The following is an 18,961-nucleotide window of genomic DNA, read 5'->3' as shown; positions in this document are numbered from 1 at the left end:
AGTGGCTCATTGAACCATCATGTCTCCTTTTAATTAAGACATCCAGAAAGGGTAGTTTGCCATCTTTTTCGACCTCCATGGTAAATCTGATGGCTGGGTGTATGGAATTGATGTGGTCGCGGAATTGGTCTAGAGCAGGCTGGCCATGTGGCCAGATGACAAAGGTGTCATCAACGTACCTCTTCCATAAGGTCGGGCGTAGAGTGGCAGTCTGGATGGCGTCAGTTTCAAATTTTTCCATGAATACGTTGGCTACAACCGGAGATAGGGGGGAGCCCATTGGGGTGCCCTCAGTTTGTTTGTAGAAAGTTCCATTCCAGGTGAAGTATGTGTTGGTTAAGCAATGTCTCACCAGGGGGGGTACATCAGTATGCAGTCCTTGATGAACCAGGTCTTCAATGATAGCGATGGTGTCAGGTACCGGGACTTTGGTGAACAAGGACACCACATCAAAACTGTCGGCTGAGAGAACGACAATATCATCCCTCTTTTTTAATTGAGATAATTCAAAACGTTCGTCTTTGCTGATGTTGCTAGGTGGCAACTTAGCGTTTTTGAGGGTTGCAGCGATTTCAGATCTTGCTACGTCTGCAGAGATGTGACTCAAGCCCTTGAGTGCAACGTCGACATGGGCAATGATATCATTAACCGGTAAGTGTCTCGGTATGACAGCAAAGTTTAGACCTTTAGCTAAAACGGATTTCAGACCATCAGAAATGGAACTGTTACTGCGATTAATTACGACTTTGTTGACGTCTATCTTTTCGGTGTGTGGATCCGATTTTTTGCTGGAGAGGTGATTGAATTTGGAATATACTGCGACCTTTCACTGGAAAAACCACCTCTGCGGTACTAAATTCTACTCACCTGGTATCGACAATCAAAGACATTTCCCTGTCCCCAAACGACCTGCTTGTCAGTTTTGATGTGGTGTCCTTGTTCACCAAAGTCCCGGTACCTGACACCATCGCTATCATTGAAGACCTGGTTCATCAAGGACTGCATACTGATGTACCCCCCCTGGTGAGACATTGCTTAACCAACACATACTTCACCTGGAATGGAACTTTCTACAAACAAACTGAGGGCACCCCAATGGGCTCCCCCCTATCTCTGGTTGTAGCCAACGTATTCATGGAAAAATTTGAAACTGACGCCATCCAGACTGCCACTCTACGCCCGACCTTATGGAAGAGGTACGTTGATGACACCTTTGTCATCTGGCCACATGGCCAGCCTGCTCTAGACCAATTCCGCGACCACATCAATTCCATACACCCAGCCATCAGATTTACCATGGAGGTCGAAAAAGATGGCAAACTACCCTTTCTGGATGTCTTAATTAAAAGGAGACATGATGGTTCAATGAGCCACTCTGTCTACAGGAAAGCTACCCATACAGATGCTTACTTGAAACCGGATTCCCACCACCATCCATCCAAGAAGAACTGCCTCATCAAGACTCTATACCATAGAGCCCAATGCATTTCCGACCAGGAACACATTACCAGTGAACTCAAGCACGTACACCAGGCTCTCAGGGCTAATGGCTACTCCGACTACACAATCCGCAAAGCCATCACTCCAGTCATGAAGAAGGATCCTCTTGTGGAGCCACTCAAAACCATCACCTTACCCTACATTGCAGGGGTCACTAAAAAGATCTCCAAAATCCTGAATAAACACAAGATCCAGGTCCGATTCAACACAGTACACAAAATCCGTGATTTAGTTCCATCTGTAAAAGATGCTCTTCCAGACATACAGTACCCGGGCGTTTACAAACTAAAGTGCCTCTGTGGTAGTAGCTACATTGGAGAAACCAAAAGACATATCTCGGATCGCATCCGCGAACATAAAGCAGACTTGAAACACGGTAAGACGAACTCCTCTGCCGTGGCAGATCACTGTTACAATTCAGTGGGCTCACATGACATTGACTTCTCCAAGACGGAGGTTCTTTGCAAACCAACTGGCTACCATGAGAGATTCGTTCATGAGGCCATTCACATATACAAGCACAGAGACAATTTCAACCGAGAAGATGGATTCAGGCTCAGTAACCACTGGAAAGATGTGTTAAATCATTTCTGTTCTTAATTAATTGTAATTTTACGATGACCTTCAGACCGCAGCTCTTTCGCCAGCATTGCCTCTTAATACCTCTCACACCACGGTTAATGGTATGGTTTACAACATGGAGTATACTAGGGCTTCGCAGCTGTCTCTCTCCCCCTCCTCTGTTCCGACCATGGACGAACTCGTCCGTCTGAACGGGGCCCGTAGCTATCCGTGGTACGGAAATTTGAGGGTAAGAATCCACCCATTTTTTCGCCATATAGCATTGTGATATATAACGACTTATGGTTGGTAGCTTAGCTGATTGGAGAATATAGAGTTTATTGATAACATGAAGGTATATTCTTAGTTTTTTCGGTAAAGTCACGTTGAAGAGAAACAACAAAATAACAAAATATATATAAAACAATAAAAAATTCTCACGACGTTTCGACCATAACTCAAACGGTCATCATCAGGTGTGTCGGTTTGCATAAATTTATTTTGAAAACGGCATATTTATTTATATATATAAAAATAACGTTTGCGTCACGCGCAACGATGGCAGTTTGCCAGGACTAGTCCATCTATTTTTTGAAAAGAGGAGGGGGGAGACGAAATTTGTTTTTATGTATGCTGTCTGAAAGGCACTGTAAGCGTGAACAATCAATCAAGAACTGAAATGATTTATCAAATCTTTCCAATGATTGCTAAGATAGAATCCATCTTCTCGGTTGAAATTGTCTCTGTGTTTGTATATGTGGATAGCCTCATGAACGAATCTCTCATGGAAGCCAGATGGCTTACAAAGAACCTCCGTCTTGGAAAAGTCAATGGCATGTGAGCCTACTGAATTAGAACAATGATCTGCTACGGCCGAGGTGTTGGTCCTACCGTGTTTAAGGTCTGCTTTATGTTCACGAATGCGGTCCGAGATATGGCGTTTGGTTTCTCCAATGTAACTACTACCACAGAGGCAACTTAGTTTGTAGACACCAGGGTATTGTATGTCCGGAATCACATCTTTTACAGACGGAACCAGATCACGGATTTTATGTAATGTGTTGAAACGGACCTGGATCTTGTGTTTATTCAAGATTTTGGAGATCTTTTTTGTGATCCCAGCAATGTAGGGTAAAGTGATGGTTTTGAAAGGCTCCTCAAGAGGGTTCTTCTTCATGGTTTGAGTGATAGCTTTGCGGATTGTATAGTCGGAGTAACCATTAGCCCTAAGAGCTTGGTGTACGTGCTTGAGTTCACTGCTTATGTGTTCCTGGTCGGATATGCATTGGGCTCTATGATACAGAGTCTTGATGAGAGAATTCTTCTGTGATGGATGGTGGTGGGAATCCGGTTTCAGATAAGCATCCGTATGGGTAGCTTTCCTGTAGACAGAGTGGCTCATTGAACCATCAGGTCTCTTTTTAATTAGGACATCCAAAAAAGGTATCTTGCCATCTATTTCGACTTCCATGGTAAATCTGATGGCTGGGTGTATGGAATTGATGTGGTCGAAGAATTTGTCTAGAGCAGGCCGGCCATGTGGCCAGATGACAAAAGTGTCATCCACGTACCTCTTCCATAAGGTTGGGCGCAGAGTGGCAGTCTGGATGGCGTCAGTCTCAAATTTCTCCATGAAAATGTTAGCTATAACTGGAGAAAGGGGGGAGCCCATTGGGGTGCCCTCAGTTTGTTTGTAGAAAGTTCCATTCCAAGTGAAGTATGTATTGGTTAAACAGTGTCTCACCAGGGGGGGTACCTCAGTGTTTAGTCCTTGATGAACCAAGTCTTCAATGATTGCAATGGTGTCAGGTACAGGAACCTTGGTGAATAAGGAAACTACATCAAAACTGACAAGCAGGTCGTCTGGGGACAGGGAAATACCCTTGATTGTTGATACCAGGTGAGTAGAATTTTGTACCGCAGAGGTGGTCTTTCCAGTGAAAGGACGCAGGATTTCAGACAAAAAACGAGCTAGTTTGTAGGTGGGGGAGCTGATAGTAGAGACTATGGGACGAAGAGGTGTATCAACTTTATGTATTTTTGGTAAGCCGTATAATCTTGGTGGCCTGGCAGCAGAAGGTTTCAACGAAAACTGTTTAGATTGATCAATTAATGCGGTTGAATCAGAAATTATTTTGTTGGTTTGTGTGACGAGGCTGTTGGTGGGATCTCTTTTTATTTTTGTATAACTACCATCGTCGAGTAATTCTTTAATTTTGTTGTTGTATTCTATTTTATCCATGATAACAGTAGCATTGCCTTTGTCAGCTGAGAGAACTACAATATCATTCCTCTTTTTTAATTTATATAATTCAAAACGCTCATCTTTGCTGAGGTTGCTAGCTGGCATCTTAGCGTTTTTGAGGGTTGCAGCGATTTCAGATCTTGCTACGTCTGCAGCGATGTGACCCAGGCCCCTGAGAGCAACGTCTACTTGGGCAATTATATCATTAACTGGTATGTGTTTAGGTGTGACTGCAAAGTTTAGACCTTTAGCTAAAACGGATTTCAGACCATCGGAAATAGAACTGTTACTGCGATTAATTACGACTTTATTAACGTCTAACTTTTTGGTGTGTGGGTCCGGTCTTTTGTTTAAGAGGAGGTTAAATTTGGAAATCAGGTTTTCCTTACATTTGGTCGACATAGTAGCAGCTGAAGAGGCAGTCATATTGTCTACATGTTCCCAATCCGATGTGGACATTATTGCCGTCAATGATAAGTGTGATTTGTAGAGTGTCTTGTCTAACTGATCTAGTTCTGTGCGTATAAGTCTGATTTTTTCTGAGATAAGAGCTAAGCTAGTTTTGAAAAGAATTCGTTTCGCATTAGAAGAAGTTACAGTAGCAGAGGTGAGTGTAAATGCGATTGGTATTACCCCAGAGTCGCGGCATCTCTTCAGGAAGGTGAGAGACTCGATCAGCTGAGCTTTCTTATCCCGGAGTTTGTTGAAAGATCTTAAAGTTATGTGAAAACCCTCCCCGTAGAGGCGATTAAATTTTGATTTAAAGCTTTCGTGACTGCAGTAATTCATATTCTTAGTTTTTTCGGTAAAGTCACGTTGAAGAGAAACAACAAAATAACAAAATATATATAAAACAATAAAAAATTCTCACGACGTTTCGACCATAACTCAAACGGTCATCATCAGGTGTGTCGGTTTGCATAAATTTATTTTGAAAACGGCATATTTATTTATATATATAAAAATATCGTTTGCGTCACGCGCAACGATGGCAGTTTGCCAGGACTAGTCCATCTATTTTTTGAAAAGAGGAGGGGGGAGACGAAATTTGTTTTTATGTATGCTGTCTGAAAGGCACTGTAAGCGTGAACAATCAATCAAGAACTGAAATGATTTATCAAATCTTTCCAATGATTGCTAAGATAGAATCCATCTTCTCGGTTGAAATTGTCTCTGTGTTTGTATATGTGGATAGCCTCATGAACGAATCTCTCATGGAAGCCAGATGGCTTACAAAGAACCTCCGTCTTGGAAAAGTCAATGGCATGTGAGCCTACTGAATTAGAACAATGATCTGCTACGGCCGAGGTGTTGGTCCTACCGTGTTTAAGGTCTGCTTTATGTTCACGAATGCGGTCCGAGATATGGCGTTTGGTTTCTCCAATGTAACTACTACCACAGAGGCAACTTAGTTTGTAGACACCAGGGTATTGTATGTCCGGAATCACATCTTTTACAGACGGAACCAGATCACGGATTTTATGTAATGTGTTGAAACGGACCTGGATCTTGTGTTTATTCAAGATTTTGGAGATCTTTTTTGTGATCCCAGCAATGTAGGGTAAAGTGATGTAGTTACATTGGAGAAACCAAACGCCATATCTCGGACCGCATTCGTGAACATAAAGCAGACCTTAAACACGGTAGGACCAACACCTCGGCCGTAGCAGATCATTGTTCTAATTCAGTAGGCTCACATGCCATTGACTTTTCCAAGACGGAGGTTCTTTGTAAGCCATCTGGCTTCCATGAGAGATTCGTTCATGAGGCTATCCACATATACAAACACAGAGACAATTTCAACCGAGAAGATGGATTCTATCTTAGCAATCATTGGAAAGATTTGATAAATCATTTCAGTTCTTGATTGATTGTTCACGCTTACAGTGCCTTTCAGACAGCATACATAAAAACAAATTTCGTCTCCCCCCTCCTCTTTTCAAAAAATAGATGGACTAGTCCTGGCAAACTGCCATCGTTGCGCGTGACGCAAACGTTATTTTTATATATATAAATAAATATGCCGTTTTCAAAATAAATTTATGCAAACCGACACACCTGATGATGACCGTTTGAGTTATGGTCGAAACGTCGTGAGAATTTTTTATTGTTTTATATATATTTTGTTATTTTGTTGTTTCTCTTCAACGTGACTTTACCGAAAAAACTAAGAATATGAATTACTGCAGTCACGAAAGCTTTAAATCAAAACATGAAGGTAATTTATATTTTAGTTTTTATTGGTTCACTATATAGTACTGTGAATAGCTCAGATGTGTAGTCATTTCTGTGACCAGTCACTAGCAAATCACCCAGTTATTTCAATGCTAAATTCGCCTAGTTATTTCAATGCTAAATTATCCTGTTTTGATTTGTACTAAGTGCCTCGGTGAATGTGTATGCTCTGACTTCAACGTAACTATTTCTGTAGCAGTTACAAGCGAATGCCTTAATTTAGCTATTTCAATGCTAAATTCTATGCTAATTCCTTTTAACAATGGGTGCCTCTGCGGATGTGTATGCTTTAACTTTTAACATAGTTATTTCTGTGACCAGTCACAAGCTAATCATTCAGCCTTTTCAATGCTAAATTTTATGCTAATTCCTTCGTCAAGGCTCTTTGTTCCTCTCACACAGCTTAAAAGCCGTGATCTGAACGTGGCTCTCTCACTCCAGCGCTGTCCTACCAGACAGTCTCGCTCCCTTCACCTGATGAAGGCCGCTTGTGTTGTGGCCGAAACGTCGTGAGAATATTATTGTGTTATTTTATTTTATCAATTTATTATTTTATTCTCATTCTACGTGACTTTACCGAAAGAACCAAAGAAGATGTTTAAGAATAATTCGAGAATCTATCGAAATTGGAAGAAAAATTTACAGTTCGGATAGCTACCGCCTTTGTGCTGTGTGGAAGCGACTCATCAAATAGTACATTAGATGAAACTCCGAGTACCCACTCAGGAGGTATAGTGGTAAAACAGTGGAGGAAAAAAAAGCATTTTTTTTATTTGCCCTTGTTGAATGATAGAGTCGATACACACAGCAAGCGAGATTAAGAAAGCGCATCGGAAGAAATACCGGAGGAGAGAGAGAAGACAATTCCTTGCTGCAGAAGGAAAGGCATTCCTACCGAGGGAGACAAGTTGACAAAGATTTTGATCATGGGAACCGGTGGCGTGGCTCGATCTTCCCTATGTGCGCAACATGCTACCGAAGGAAAACAGAAAATCCTATTCAAAGGCTAAAATAAGCTCCATTTTTTGTATAAGAGCCCGATAAACAATAACCCCATCCATAGACTGAGGAAGAAAGGGAAGAGCCTGAACAAAGGGGAGGAGATTACGACGGAGATGGGTTGGAGGTGGAGAGAAGGGGAGAGGGAGGCCGTAAAGGCAGCTGCACATTCAAGGAAAGCGGTGTAGAAAGAGTTGAACGGGGACATGGAGACAGCAGAGACAAGGGTGGAGAAAGAGGAAGAGAGGATCTTTCAGTGCTCGCTACAGGAAACCCACAAAACTGAATTTCCTAAACTCGTGTCGCCTCCGTGACAGCAGCACCACGAACGCCACAGACTCACGCTCCCCAAATCGACAATACCATCTCCATTGCCGACCAGCCACGAGATGGTTGCTCTCAACACCTCGGTCGTGGTGTAAGCAGCAAAAGACTTCCGGCTGGTGAGCATCCGGCCATTACGAGGGTTGGAAAGAAACTGAAGCACGGGGCGACTCCCACAACCTTCGGGTATTTCCAAACTGGATGACGTCTTGGGATGAAGCTAGAAGTAAGCCAAATCTGCACTCAATAAATGGGACAAAGATTCCAGAGAAGCCTCCAGAAATGTCACAGGAGGCTCGGGTGTGAGAAACCAGACTCCATGTGGGGTCCTCCAGACCTTTGCCCTCCAGTTCATCAACATTTGTAAAAGCAGGATGTCTCAAAGGTACGTAGCATGGGTGAGGTACGAGGTTGAGAACCACGTTCCGAGATTAGGCGCTTTGACAGGTTGGGGTCCGAGTAAACTTTTAATGGAGCTCACCCTACGACATTACAGATAGAAGGATAGTGTGCCGGCACAATCCGGACACCCTGCTACACCGAAACAATCTGCTGCATCAAACTCCCTGGTACAGCTAAACACTGGCACGATTGCGCTCAAATACACACAAACTCTCGCTCGGCCAGTTGGTACACAGGTTGTCAGTTGTGGGGGATGCGGGCCCCCGGCTCCCCCCCTGGGGGAGGGCTGATCTCGAGAGGGCTGCGGGCTCAAGGACTCCTCGCTCGAGTGAGAGCAGCCGCTACTCGACTCCTCGCTCGCGGTGAGAGGGCTGCCGCTCTCCGGCTACTCTCCTCACGGCGCAGCCCCTCGGGTCCGCGGGTCCTGTTTGTGGGGCATAGCTCGGGGCTGGCACGTGGCTGCCTGGAATCAATCCGTCGCTTCTCAGCCACTCAAACGCGACGTCTCCGCTCACACAACCCCGCGCACCACTCACACGAACTAAACGGGGGGTCAGGGGTCAGAGGGCAATGACGTCCTTCGCACACGCGTTGCCGCCGATGCCGGGCAATGGAGATTGTTTAAAGGGCTGCGGGGCGGGGATTTGGAGTCGGTTTTAGAGCGACACACCAATCGCACGCGCAGGACGGGGGGGTCGGGGGTCAGAGGGCAGGGACGTCACTCGTACACGCGTAGCCGATTGGGGGGCTGTATGGGAGGTTATTTAAAGGGCTGTGGGGGCGGATATTCGGGATTGGTGTTAGCCCGCAGTCACGAAAGCTTTAAATCGAAATTTATGTTAAGTGTAATGTGTTTGTGTTAATAAATAGTGTTGCCTCCCAAGAAGTTGTGTGCGCCTATCTCAGCCCATTACATATAAGTGTAGATGTGATTATGTAATTCTTGTGTTCATACAAGTGTAGTGACACAGCGCTGACTGCTGTCCAGCAGCGGCAACTGCAGTGGAAAGTTTGCGCACACGCCGTTGAGCATATATACGGGTGTGCCGGCCGGGCAGAGGAATTGGGGCAAGGGTCATGGAAGACCTCATAGGGAAGCCTCTGGAACCCTCTGGTCGGTTCGAGAAGGGAGGCGTGGATAGGGCAGAGCCAAGCCGCACCGAGTAGAATATAGAATATAATATAAGCAGCGGAGAGCGACAGCTCCGGGCTGCCGGTTCTGGGAGTGGACTCGTCTCGACGTCGCTGTCGTTGCCACCGCATTCGCCCAATCATTGCGTGGCCAGACAGTCGTTGGCCTTCTCGGTCGACGCCGTCGGTGCAACACGGACAGGGTCGTGTCTAGGCCGGGCTCTATGGCAACGTGGTCGAGAGAGTAAGGCCGGAGTTGGTGTGAACAAGATAATAAAGAGACGATGTCTCCTGCAACTACCTCGTCTCCGACAGTGTGTGCGACACACACCACACGTCGGAAGGAGAACACTTCACAAGTATAAATGCTGCCTGTGTCAGTCGAGTCACATTTGCTCTAATTTATTTTGATGGTGACCTAAGACAGGAGAAGCAAAATGCACTTCTTCAGGAAGTGATATTTTTTTCATAATGCAGAGGCTGTGCCTGATACACATCTTTCACGTGTTGTTTGGCAACCCTGGTGCCCAGTAAACGCCATATGGCCAGATCTTTGCATTGAATTCCAAGTATTAATTCCTCCATACTTGTGCACAGTTGAGTTTTTATTCCATTCCCTTCATGAACCATGTTTTTGAACTTTACATCATAGTAAGATAGTACATGCCGATGAATAATTAATAGATGCTTGAAAACATCTATCCCCCACCATCTGCCTGTGTTTGGCCTAAAACCCAATCACCCAGAATGCCCAAATTCACCTTACATACTCTAGGAATGTAAGCAGGTTAATGCCTGTATATCCATCACAATCATCACTCCCAAATGTGAAGACATGTCACGAGACTCGCTGACTTTTCTTAAAATACTTGAGAAATACAAATCATAGCTGAATATTTTCAATTCCATGTGTATAAGCCTTTGTCTCAGATTTATTGTAAAATAAATATACATGTACAATATAAACATTCAAATATCAGAAAATATTTAATGTATGTTGAATTTCTTTCACACTGTACATAACCAACCATGCTAAACAAGACATGATAAAAACAATCCAAGTCATGGGTTGCATACAATATGCAACTTTGGTTTATTGATTACAAATTACATAAAAGGTTCTGAAATTTTACAATACAGGTATAGTGCAATCTAAATAAGCAAATGTACTTTTACAGTGATTTCCCAAATGTTTATAACTACACAAATACTAGCATGTATGTTCCCAATAAAGTAGTCTCCTTCCAAAATGGCTAAAACCAAAATTAGTTTAGTTGTGCTCACAATATTGTTCACATATCCGTTCTATTTCAAGTGACATTTGAGTCTGTATGGATTTGCTGTGCAAAATACTGCTGCAACCATTCAATAACTCCAACCCTGAACGAACTTTATCACATTTTTCCAATACTTTGTTGTGGCACTTCCATTAACAGGGCAATTACTGTGCCCCATGGGCCCCACAAGTTCACAAGTAATTGCGATTCACACCACCGCACCTGAAGTACCATTGATGTTTAACAACCATGAATTAGCAGGACCAAGCGAACGTATCCTTCTGAGTAGAAACCTCGACCACCGCCATAAAATGCTTTCGGGCTTTCTACATCACGGGTAGTCAGCCATCCTTGTTCTCCTTGATGGTGTCAACCAGCTCTTTCAGACGCGACAGGTGGTACACGGCCCTGAGAAGAGACACGATTGAGAGAAAATTACTTGGTTGACTTATTATCAAGGTGGAAGCCAGAAAAATCTCACCAAGTCTCAGGAGGGTTTGGCAGTGATATTTTGCAAATTTCATCAGCGAGTGGTATGTGAGAGGAAAACGGAGAACCCGGTGAAAACAGAGGGAGTAAAATGCAAAACTCCGGATATAGATTCAAGATTCCATTGCCGTATTACTAACTCCTGGTTACCTAGCAGCCAAAATCTATAATATATGCTATTTCAAAACAGTCTCCCATCCAAGTAATAACCAGGCTTACCTGCTTAGCTTATAACATTCAAAATCTGACATCATACTTAGAGGCGGTGCAGCCTCTATGCTGTGCGTGAGTGTGGATATAAAGATAAATTCACAATGGCGTGGAGGGGTTTTCCCAGGGACGATCAGCCCCTAGAAAGACGTCCGTGTTGAAGCTGCCCGGGGAGGGGGCCTCCAAGCCGGGGGAGTCCAACTCCATGTGCGCCCTGCTCAGCAGCTCCTCCAATGAGGCTGTGCATCAAGAATCACGCATCGCACGTCACAACCACATGGGTGGCCGCTCAGCCGTCTCTGTGAGAAAAGACTGAATATGTACCTGAAAACATATGAAATGTCATCTGCTATATACAGACTATATATATACACACACCTAGGGATCCATTGTCCTCTGACACGGGCTCCTCGTTGGCTACATTCGTAAGGCCGGAGATATCCAAAACTTTGAGCCACTCTGGGTACTTTGGTCTGCTTTGCGGGCTCTGAGCGGCACCTGCTCTCTTTGTGCTGGTATCCGTCTCGTGGCTGCTGGTCTGGGAGTCCACATCGCAGTCACGCAGCCAGGCCGGGTACCTGAGCTCAGGAATGCTCGTGATCCCCGACACATCCAGCTTATCATTTTGGCTTGTCAACCACCTGAGATAGGTACTTGTCGCACAGCCGCCGTTCGGCAAGTGCTCACGCCTAGTTGCTTCACTGCTCCGTAAGTACAACAAAACATTCGTCTGGTTAGAAAATAAATAATTTTCGGGCTTTGCCGACAAATTTAATGGCATCACGGCCTTGTTGCTTCTCGCTGTTGAGCTCAACCGTTTAGTTGGCTTATTGCCCCTCACCAATGATGCGCCGAGGCTGTGCGCGGTGACCCCGAGAGATGACCGCTTGCCTCTGTGCGACACTGCGAGGTCTCGGTGGGCGCCAGGCGAGCGGAGCAAGGACTTGGAGGAACCGTCAACTGGCGCCGCTAGGAGCTGGTCCGTGGTTAGACTGACCGTCGGGCTATGAGCCACGACCGCTGCAGCGCAGCAGTGAGGCTGCACGTGCCCGAGATGAGGTCCTCCACAAGCAGCATGCCACCTGCAATGTAAGACCCACAGACATTTTACTGGTACACAATGAATTTGCTCTCCCCTAGATTCCTTGACCCCTGAACGGCAATCCTGCAATGTTGCCTTACTTTGCACCATCAGTAACTAATGATGTTATCCGTTTGTGGAGTTTGTGAGAATATGGGATAAATCAGTGCATGAGCTGTTATTGTTTAAACTTCAGATGTGTCCAGTCTAGGATCTGCAAATTTTGACACAAAGGTTGGAGGATCACTTAGATTTCACAAACTTTACAAACTCGATAATCAGTGAAGTTGCTGGAAGATGACAGGAGAAAGAAATGCATGCACCGACCTATCTGTTCAGACCTATGCTATCCTCTCATATGCGTGTGCTTACTGTGGATAGTTTTCTCTGACATAAAATGAACTCATTAATGGAATTTGCCAAGCATCCCAGTGTGGGACTCTCACGAAAATGTATCTTTAGACCTTATTAAGGGTTTTTTTTCTAGGGGAATTACATTACATTCATGATAGCATAGCATAATTGACAAGCACCCAGTACAAGCAAAAAAAATGGGGTTCTCCTCTCCAATTATCCCCCATCCAGTCAACTAGCTTCGATACCTTATGAGACCTCCTTTGCCAGTAACAAGATATAGTAATAGGTTTTTACCCTTTTATCTGGCACAAAAACTGACACTTTTATACAAGGGATCATGTTTGCGATAACCACAACGCAAGTAGTCAAAATGCAAACAAGAAGACGCTAAGAATAAGAAGACGCCTTTTGGCGTCTTCTGGTCCAACACCAGTGGAGACTGGGATCTCAGAAAAGCCGTCTCGGGTGTGGACCAATCAAATTCAAGGACAGTGCATATTATCAGTTGTCTTTTTTGTTTGCATTTTGACTACTTGTGTTGTGGTTATTGCAAACATGATCCCTTGTATAAAGGTGTCAGTGTTTGTGCCAGATAAAAGGGTAAAAACCTATTACTATAGCTTCAATACCATTGCACCGCGTGCACACTCGATAGCCACTCGAGTGCAAGCACCACGGAGCGATTCCTCGCGTGGCGAGAGGCGCAACCCACCCTCATCCACACTGTGCATCCTCCTCTCCTCCACGCGTCTCCGCTCCGCTATGCTGCGCGGCGCTGTGCTCTGCACGTATCCTGGATGGCGGTGACGCACAGATTCCGCTCTGCTCAAAGTCCTCGATGTAGGCGTCCAGCGCACCGCTCGCCTACGAGCAGCACTGCTCTCCGCACACCACAGGGCTGTGCTAGCCCCCGCTTCCAGTCCGGAGCAGCGAGCTGCCCTGGCTGCCGCGAGGGCTTGTGTCCGTCACCGTGCTGTCGCCCGAAGGGCTGTTTGTCTCACCACCGTTGCAGTTCATTTTGTACGATTTGGGATGCCCGAACCGGATGGGGCCAGGGAGAGGAATCGCTGTGGCTACCAGGTCACCACTGGTCCTGGTATGGGGGGCACCATGAGGAGCTGCTGTGTGCGGAAAGTGGGTCCGACGTCACAACGCATGGGCCAGTGTCGACCACTTCGCGTTAGCAGCTTCAGCGTTAGGTCTCTTAAGCTACTGTGGCTGTTGTCCTTTTTTCAACAAAAATTCCAGCCTTTCCCATGCTTTCCTTCATCACACCTGCAAGCTCTATGTACAATTGAAGTGTCATAAATGCTCTACCTGCCTACTACTACATTATGAATAATATACATTTAAGAATTAGCTGGAGACAACTCCATGTTTAAAACACACTGTATTCAAAAGAGAAGGCTTAACATTTAACATTGGTTAACGTTTGGCATGTACACCTGCATATCAACAAATTACAGTACTACTAATAAAATGAATGCTACATATTAATAGTGGTATTACAGTAGTATGACTACTTATATTTACATATAATCGCACCTCCGAAGAGCACGGTGGGCTTGGTACGGTGCGAAAGAGATTCAACACACATACAGAATACAATACTTTCCGAGCACATTATGCATACCGAACCTCCAAGTTCCTTACACTACCCTGAATAACAACGTGTGCAGAGTACAGCTCCTTTTTCAATCCATTGCTGGCTGACAGCTGTCCCATGCTATGCAGCTCCCAGGGGGAGGGGTTATTTACCGTACTTCACCACGCTGGTCAGTGTGAATTTGGTGATGGCAGGGGGCTATAGAAGTGCATTACAACAATGTACTGAACATTGCTGCACAATGTCAGGGGGCTATAGAAGTGCATTACAACCACGTACTGAATACTGCTGAACTGGTGGCAGGGGGCTATAGAAGTGCATTACAACCACGTACTGAATATTGCTGCACAGGTGGCAGGGGGCTATAGAAGTACATTACAACCACGTACTGAATATTGCTGAACTGGTGGCAGGGAGCTATAGAAGTGCATTACAACCACGTACTGAATATTGCTGCACTGGTGGCAGGGGGCTATAGAAGTACATTACAACCATGTACTGAATATTGCTGCACTGATGGCAGGGGGCTATAGAAGTGCATTACAACCACGTATTGAATATTGCTGCACTGGTGGCAGGGGGCTATAGAAGTACATTACAACCATGTACTGAATATTGCTGTACTGATGGCAGGGGGCTATAGAAGTGCATTACAACCATGCACTGAATATTGCTGCACTGATGGCAGGGGGCTATAGAAGTGCATTACAACCACGTACTGAATATTGCTGCACTGGTGGCAGGGGGCTATAGAAGTACATTACAACCATGTACTGAATATTGCTGCACTGGTGGCAGGGGGCTATAAAAGTGCATTACAACCACGTACTGAATATGGCTGCACTGGTGGCAGGGGGCTATAGAAGTGGATTACAACAATGTACTGAATATTGAGGCACTGGTGGCAGGGGGCTATAGAAGTGCATTACAACCACATACTGAATATTTCTGCACTGATGGCAGGGGGCTATAGAAGTACATTACAACCACGTACTGAAAATTGCTGCACTGGTGGCAGGGGGCTATAGAAGTGCATTACAACCACGTACTGAATATTGCTGCACCGGTGGCAGGGGGCTATAGAAGTTCATTACAACCACGTACTGAATATTGCTGCACTGGTGGCAGGGGGCTATAGAAGTACATTACAACCACGTACTGAATATTGCTGCACTTGTGGCAGGGGGCTATAGAAGTGCATTACAACCATGTACTGAATATTGCTGCACTGGTGGCAGGGGGCTATAGAAGTACATTACAACCATGTACTGAATATTGCTGCACTGGTGGCAGGGGGCTATAGAAGTGCATTACAACCATGTACTGAATATTGCTGCACTTGTGGCAGGGGGCTATAGAAGTGCATTACAACCACGTACTGAATATTGCTGCACTGATGGCAGGGGGCTATAGAAGTGCATTACAACCACGTACTGAATATTGCTGCACCGATGGCAGGGGGCTATAGAAGTCCATTACAACCATGTACTGAATATTGCTGCACTTGTGGCAGGGGGCTATAGAAGTACATTACAACCACGTACTGAATATTGCTGCACTGATGGCAGGGGGCTATAGAAGTGCATTACAACCACGTACTGAATACTGCTGCACTGGTGGCAGGGGGCTATAGAAGTACATTACAACCACGTACTGAATATTGCTGCACTGGTGGCAGGGGGCTATAGAAGTACATTACAACCACGTGCTGAATATTGCTGTACTGATGGCAGGGGGCTATAGAAGTACATTACAACCACGTACTGAATATTGCTGCACTGGTGGCAGGGGGCTATAGAAGTACATTACAACCACGTACTGAATATTGCTGCACTGGTGGCAGGGGGCTATAGAAGTGCATTACAACCACGTACTGAATATTGCTGCACTGGTGGCAGGGGGCTATAGAAGTACATTACAACCACGTACTGGATATTGCTGCACTGATGCCCGCCACGTGAGAGCCACACAGCAGGACAATGCTATACTGTACAATATTGAAATGATTCACCTACAAATACTAAACATTATTGTCTTAACAATCAATACTACTTTTAACATAAACAATAACTAATAAATGCACACGTAGTAATCGCCGTGCTAATCCTTAGCGTGCAATGTGAGCAGAACTTGTGTTGTAAGTCGTACCCAGTCCATTACCGTGCCACACACTCCCATTAACAAACCAAAAACATTTACTGAATGTCCTCCTCCTTTACACGGCACAACCAGACAACACTTTGCACACCGAAGTGTCCAAGTCGCGTGCTGAGTGAAGCAAACCCCATTCAATTCTAGATTTAAAGCTTTCGTGGCTGCTAGGATCCATACTCTTTGGTTCTATTGGTAAAGTCACGTAGGTGAAAATTGTTATTTTATTTTCACCTACGTGACTTTACCCAATAGAACCAAAGAGTATAAACCCCATTCACTCTGCGCTCAGCGTTCAACAAAGTTGAACCTGGCTCGCCCTCACGCCTGCCCATCTCTCTCCGTCTCTCACCGGAGATTATTCCATTGATCGTCTTCGCCTTGCCGTCCAGAGATCCGTGTGGATTATCCGTGAGGGTAGTTAAAGGTCGCGGTTATTCGGAGAAGTTTTATTAAATTAATTTTCCCGCCACAACCACCGCGTCGCCAACGGCCGCTGAAGGCGATGTCCGAGACATGCCGCCCGCGCATGCGCACTGAGGGTTGAGAGAAACCTGCGGGGAGGGGCAGCGGGGGGCGGGGAAGCCGCCGCTGTTGGCCACACCCACATTCAGGCCACGCCCATATTTAACTGACGTCACGGTGACATCATTCTGGGTCGGACTTTATCGTGGGCTGGCTGTGCACGCGAGGAGCTCCTGACTTCTGACTCTGAATTCGAAAAAAATCAAAGATTCACGATGTCTACCTTCGTCGAGATAGGTAAAGTTTAACGTTAGTGTTAGAGATGTGTGTTTGTGTTATATGTTGAGCCTGTAGACAAAACTGCTGGGGATGTGCCAGATGTCTCCATCTAACGTTAAGGAGGTTGGAGTCTGGATAGCGCATACCAGGTGTTACAGGCTACATGATGGGAAGCAGAAGGCATTCTAGTAAAATAGGTTTTTGTTTGTACGTTAATGCTCCTCCTTTTCCTTTACCAACCCATACTCACCGGCATGGTGAAGTATGTGCAAATAACCAACACGATTCGTGCAATCGTCAAGAGGCTCTCCAGCAGGGGATTGGCAAAAGGTCGTACAGGAGCAGTTTTGTGAAAAATAATTGATTCTTTCATAATGTACATCTATGATTTATTATTATTGTTCATGTGGGTAACCTCGGCAAGGGGGGAAGCAAGGTCGGGAAGAGCGGGGGATGGGGCCGCTTTTGACCACGCCCATATTTAGGTGACGTCACGTCCTTTTCCTGTGACGTCACTATAGCGGGGAGTTATCCTTGGCTGGCTGTGCATGAGGAGCCCCCGAGTTCTAACTCACAAGATCTGAGATTAGACCAAAGATTCATGATGTCCACATTTGTTGAGATAGGTAAAGTGTAATGTTCGTGCTATGACGGGGCTTTGGGCCACTTTTAAATATTGAGATCTCGTCAGTGTTTTAATCGGACGCTCAGCAGGGTTTGAGCCAGGATAGTGCATAACAGGTCTAAAAGTGTAGTGTCGGGCTACATGGTGGGCAGCAAAGGGCAGTCCATCAAAATTGGTTGTACTATACATACTATACGTCTTCACCAACCCACATTAACCAGAGTGGTGAAATGTGGATTTGAAGCTTTCGTGACTGCAAGGATCCATACTCTTTGGTTCTATTGGGTAAAGTCACGTAGGTAAAAAATAAAACAACAAAAATCACGACGTTTTGGCCACAACACAAGTGGCCTTCTTCAGATGAAGGAACAGAACTGTCGGGACGACAGCACTTCAATTGAAATGTGGTCAAGTAACCACCATGATCTGTGTGGTCACGGGGAAGCTCTCGCAGAAGCTGACAAGCTTCCATCTTGGCAGTAATTATGTTGCCTCTTTTTTTACTCTCAGCGTCTCTGCAGCGCTTGCAGCGCTCGCACTCCTCGCCCCATTCACCCCCCACTCTCCCCCTCTCTGACTTATTTAACTGCCCTAACCCTGGTTTCTCTCCCACTTCAGTAAAACAGTTTCCTTGCTGTGGTTGTCACACCTGATGATGAGTGCTTATGTTGCATTCGAAACGTCGTGATTTATTTCTATTTCTATTTTTTTTTTCCACCTACGTGACTTTACCGAAAGAACCAAAGAGTATAGCTGACAAGCTGTCAGGGCAAAAATGACTTTGCATATTCCAACTAATATTTTTTGCCCTGGTTTGTGTCTGACCATGCTGGGCACGGCTTTGTTAAAGTGTACGATATTCAATGGGGTAAAAGTCCCCTAATGGTAATACAACTTTATACCACAGGTGTACTCACACTGGAGCAGCGTCGACATTTATGAGAAAGCTTTACACATGAGTACCATGTGCGGTTCTTTACCGACATTCCCATCCCTGCACCTGCCTCCCCTGTCCCTAATGCAA

The 18,961-nt window shown here is 45.3% G+C and overlaps 1 long non-coding RNA gene across 2 annotated transcripts; it reads right to left on the bottom strand.

Moving 5' to 3' along the window:
• Window positions 1–10,453: 10,453 nt before the first annotated feature.
• LOC142924815 (uncharacterized) lies at window positions 10,454–17,135 on the bottom strand. 2 transcript variants are annotated; one of them, XR_012941892.1, is made up of 5 exons: window positions 16,921–17,135; window positions 13,524–13,687; window positions 12,215–12,455; window positions 11,477–11,612; window positions 10,454–11,082 (listed from the first exon to the last, which is right to left on the bottom strand). It is a non-coding gene; the product is annotated as an uncharacterized LOC142924815 (long non-coding RNA). The 2 variants fall into 2 exon arrangements; XR_012941891.1 differs by lacking the exon at window positions 13,524–13,687 and having other exon boundaries at window positions 16,921–17,121.
• Window positions 17,136–18,961: the final 1,826 nt, after the last annotated feature.

This window comes from Petromyzon marinus, chromosome 17, assembly GCF_048934315.1.
Source record: "Petromyzon marinus isolate PM22_M1 ecotype Great Lakes invasive population chromosome 17, UKy_Petmar_22M1.pri1.0, whole genome shotgun sequence".
Lineage (NCBI taxonomy): Eukaryota > Metazoa > Chordata > Hyperoartia > Petromyzontiformes > Petromyzontidae > Petromyzon > Petromyzon marinus.
The sequence above is the reverse complement of the archived record's forward strand: the minus strand, read 5'-3'. Positions and strand labels throughout refer to the sequence as shown.